The sequence below is a fragment of the Pinus tabuliformis genome, chromosome 7 (genome assembly GCF_031772625.1).
Source record: "Pinus tabuliformis cultivar Carrire ecotype Pingquan chromosome 7, CPIR1, whole genome shotgun sequence".
Taxonomy (NCBI): domain Eukaryota; kingdom Viridiplantae; phylum Streptophyta; class Pinopsida; order Pinales; family Pinaceae; genus Pinus; species Pinus tabuliformis.
The window spans coordinates 521,014,856-521,019,863 of NC_142293.1; the positions used below are offsets into that span (position 1 = coordinate 521,014,856).

At 36.2% G+C, this 5,008-nt stretch overlaps 1 pseudogene; it reads left to right on the forward strand.

Moving 5' to 3' along the window:
* Positions 1–347: 347 nt before the first annotated feature.
* LOC149248354 (protein disulfide-isomerase pseudogene) lies at positions 348–1,238 on the forward strand (annotated as a pseudogene).
* The last annotated feature ends 3,770 nt before the right edge of the window (positions 1,239–5,008 follow it).

Consider the following 5,008-nt stretch of genomic DNA (forward strand, 5'->3'; position numbering starts at 1 on the left):
AAGAAAATAACTCAAAACCACTTTTGAGCCTTAAGTATGCAGAGAACACCTAACGGTACACTTTGCGTTCAAATATTCAAATTGTATATGAAATGAGTGAAATTGTATTGTATTTGAAATGAGTGAAAAAGGAAACTACCAATACACCATCATGACTTTGAGATGAGTGTAAAGATTGAAGATTACATTAAATAGGACACAATACACTTAGATATATGAACAATGGGAACTACTTCCTTGCCATTTTTCTATGTATTACTGTACAACTGGCCCACACACTTTCTCTGATCTCTCTCTAGCTTTCCCCTTGAGAAATTTATACTTGTAAGGAAATGCAAAATACAGACATGACACTGAGAATTAGGTATAACCACAAAAAGTTTGAAAATCACTTCAATGAAGTGGTAATATAAACTCTGACCATCTAGATTTTAGAAAATTGGATCTGAATAGAAATGGAATCACTGCAAATGCCAAGTGTAGAAATCTTAATGAAAGAACAAAAAAGAAATCCAAGATAACTCTTTCAAGGTAAAATATTGCCTTTCACATATTAGCCACGTTTCCATTAGAACAACAGATGAGCTAGTCTTAAAAATCATGACCTGCCCATTGTCTTGGCTAAAGTTGATGCTAATGAAGAAACAAATAAAGATTTGGCTAGTGAATATGATGTCAAGGGATTTCCGACTCTGAAGATCATTCAGAAGGGAGGGTCAAGTGTTCAAGACTATAAAGGTCCTCGTGAAGCAGAAGGTATTGTGAAGTACTTGAAAAAGTAGGTTGGTCCTGCATCTGTGGAAATCAGATCTTCAGAAGAGGCCACTAGCCTTATTGGTGACAAGAAAGTATTTATAGTTGGAGTGTTCTCAAACTTTGAGGGCGAGGAATATACCAATTTCAATACTGTTACAGAGACATTACGTTCAGATTATGATTTTGGTCATACATCTGATGCTGTGATCCTTCCTTTGAAGGATTCTACAATAAACCTACCATTTGTTCGGTTGTTTAAGCCTTTTGATGAGTGATATTCTGACTCTCAGGATTTCAATGTTGATTCATTAGAGAAGTTTGTCAAAGAAGCTAGTATGCCCCTTGTAGCAGTTTTGACTAAGGACCCTGATAGTCATCCTCACGTAATCAAATTCTTCAACAGCCCAGATGCCAAGGCCTTTTTTTTTTCAATTTTACTGCAGATAGTGCAGAGGAATTCAGAGCTACATATCAAGAGTTAGCAAAATCTCATAGAGGAAAAGGATTGAAATTTCTCCTTGTTGATCTTGAGGCTAGTCAAGGTGCTCTATAGGTGTCAAAATGCACACTGTCAATATTACTTGTTTGTTTCCTTTACAGGGTTCTCTTGAAGCTCACATGAACTAAAAGCATGCTTAGTTTAGAATAAGAATGACACATTCACTATTTCACTTATTCCAATTACATAAGTTTCATTAGTAAGAATTTGTTTGAACTTTGTAGACTTGTGGGAACTTTTGCATTCTTCGTTGCATGATATTTTTATTTTGTTAATATGAGTTTGTATTGTATTTTCTGGTATGCTCATGTAGGAGCATATTGGGAACCAAGGTTATGCTTATCTCAGCATGTTGGGTGTCCTTGGTTTTGTTACATTTGTTTTCAGACCATCCTCTGATGCACTTGGTGTGTTAGAGCTTCTTTTTATAATGTGAGAACAATCGTATTTGTTGTGAGTTCGTAAAATTATGGTTCATGTCATTCACTCTATTTGCATAGAGGAAAGTGAGGTTCTCTTACAGCCTAGGGTAGAATATATGTGACCTATGCATGTATCATGCTAATAAACTAAAATGAAAAAAAGGTTGACCTGGTGGGTTAGCTAGTGGTGGAGTGTCGTGGCATGCAGGAGGTCTTAGGGTCAATTCAACCATCACCATATCAACCAGGGATCACCATACTATCATCACAATTAACCATGGCTTATGCCGCCCAATGTTACTCACAAAATTAACAAATTACCTAGCGATGGCCTTCTTGGTGGTGCTGAAAGGTCCTACACCAGGGTCAGCTGAAATTATATTGGCCGCCCTGTACTTGCTGTGAATAATTATGTAAGCCAGAGTTGTGTTTGCTCGAAAGAACCTCGCTTTTTGGCTAACTTTTCTTTGCACAAGTAGTAGTGATCAAAATAAATGCTTGTATTAGGGTTAACCATTTCCATCTTAGACTATGGATTCTGGACAGAAAGGAAATGAATGCAGCATTTGGTATGCTTTTTTCTTCTGAATCTATATCTCTATAATGCTTATAAAATTGCATATTCCAGCACTAACAAAAGTCGGGAGCTTGTTATGCGAAGTTTTTGAGGCATATCAAATGTTACTTTGTATAGTTGCCAATACAATTCCTTTGGCCTTTTCTGTCCTGCTTCAGGTTGCAATGACTCTGTCTCTAAATAGAGAATGGATAATTTGTTCTCCAGTTTCACCTCTCTTGATATGCAAATGTGTATACCAACGTTGTATGTACTTCCTTTCCCTTATGAGTTGTGATTGACATTAATGTTTTGTCTCTATCAAAGTTTCAAGCACCACCTTTCCATTGTTGGGATTTAGTGTATACTAGTGTCGTAGCCAATTAAAGAAAGCTCCTTTTATTATTCTTTTCTGTCCGAAACCTTCATACACAACTAATTTACAAATATTTTTTCCACAAGTTTTCCTCTTTTGCAATGGCATGTATCCAGCTTTAGGTCAAATCTTGCCATGCGGGTAAAATGAATTATCTTGTGCCTTTGCTTGCATTTTCAGTTCATACTCGCTTTTGGGGTTTATTTTGTGAGCTTAGTTGTATAATGTTTTTGTACAAGATGAGGGCAGATTCTAAAGCCAAAGTTTTCCTCTTTTCCAATGGCATGTATCCAGCTTTAGGTCAAAGCTTGCCATAGGGGTAAAATGAATTATCTTGTGCCTTTGCTTGCATTTTCAGTTCATACTCGCTTTTGGGGTTTATTTTGTGAGCTTAGTTGTATAATGTTTTTGTACAAGATGAGGGCAGATTCTAAAGCCAAATTGGACTAAAATTTCAGGTTGTTATGTGAATTTTGCAGCAGATTTTGAAGACTCTTAAGACCATGAGGTACCCTGCAGTGAATTTTAGCAAAGTATTGTCAATTCGATGGCCTCTTTCCAGTAGAAAACATAGTGTTGTAAGTTTGGAGACCATGAGACAACCATTTGTACCCCAAAGCAATGTGCGATGTGACAGCCCTACAGATCTGTGCAATTGGACCAGAGCACTGTGGTAGGGTTTCCTCAAGGTGATAATGCATAACATTTAAAACCCTTAGATAGTTAGACCATAGGGCCTGGATAGATGTCTTTTATTAGAGTAATGATAAAGAATGGGCTATTAACTAAACATCTAGGTGCCAGTGAACCTATGGACAAGACAACAAATCGTATGTTATGATATGTGGTTGACTGCAATAAAGCTACCTTGGGGAGTGTTTTGTCTCCAAGGATCCATTACAGCAGGGAAATAGCATCATTCGGCCCAGAATGGCTCCCCCTGTGAATCCTAGAGTTGGTGGATCAGAAAATGTTCTGGTTCACCGTGACCCAGATGGAGATTGCAGTCATGATGATGATAATTCTCAAACACTACCTGTTGAAATGGAGCCTCCTGTTTAGCAGTCTTAGAGTATGCAATCCTCCAATTCCCAATAGATTTTGTATCATCCATTGCAACCAGTGACTCTAAAGGTTCAATAAATGCATCTCCTGTGTTGGGATTCTCTAATTAATCCATCAGACTAGAACATGCATATTGCTACTTTCTGCTGCAGCTTGGATTGTAAGATGTTACTCTGTTTTATGTCATTGATTGCATTCATAATCTCTAATGCCTTTCTTGTTATGAGTTTGCTCTTAGTAGCATATAACTTATAAGTGAATTGTTAATTTTCCAGTTTGGTATATGTTAATTGGCCATCTCTATATTTACTGAAATATGTTTTTGCCTAATCTCTTGTTATGTGGCTGTGTGTGACCTCTTGGAATTTCTTCTATTATTATAAAATCTCTTTTCCTCTCCTCTTAATAGCAAATGTCTTGCAGGTTTTTATAAGGATTATAGTAGTGTCTTTTATCTTTTATGGGAAGTATATATGAATTAGCTAGTTCTATATTTAGAGAAATCCATTTTTGGTTACAGAGCAAGTATTGTCAGGGTTGTCAAACAGGTTCGTGAGTCCAATTGCTTCAGCTTCATATGTTTATATTATGAAAGTTGTGTATGTTTATGGAATTTTAGAGAAACATATCTGAGCCAACCCAGAATGGGTATAGATTGACAACAACATGCCAAATATGGTGAAATATTGGAGCCATTTGGTGTACTTACCGATATTAATGACTATTTTACTTATTTTCAGCATCAGATTCTGTGATTACTTAACCTTGATCTGGTCCACCTATTGTCTACATCTGATTTATTGTCAAAAACATCCAGATGAAGGCAAGGAGGATGGAACAGGAGCTCCCTGTAGAGAATTCTCATCTTCAAAAACTATGTTTGCATCTTTGCTTCTATCTGGGTTTTGTAGAAACTTGTCAAGTAATAAATATTTATTTATTTATTTTCCATTATCAATGTGGGTTAATTTTGTAAAGCTTGCTTGGCAAGGAGGATGGAACAGGAGCTCCCTGTAGAGAATTCTCATCTTCAAAAACTATGCTTGCATCTTTGCTTCTATCTGGGTTTTGTAGAAACTTGTCAAGCAATAAATATTTTTTTATTTATTTTCCATTATCAATGTGGGTTAATTTTGTAAAGCTTGCTTGGCAATTTTACATGGTGGCTAGCAATGATTGTTACAATTTACGATCCTATTAATTTTGATGTTTACGGTTGGTATAAATTCTGACGTTTTCAGTTGCAATTGTGTTTGCAGTTTAAAGATATATTTTACAGTCTAAAATTGCAGCCCAAAGTAGAATGATATGAAATGTTGTGCTATTCAGAAATA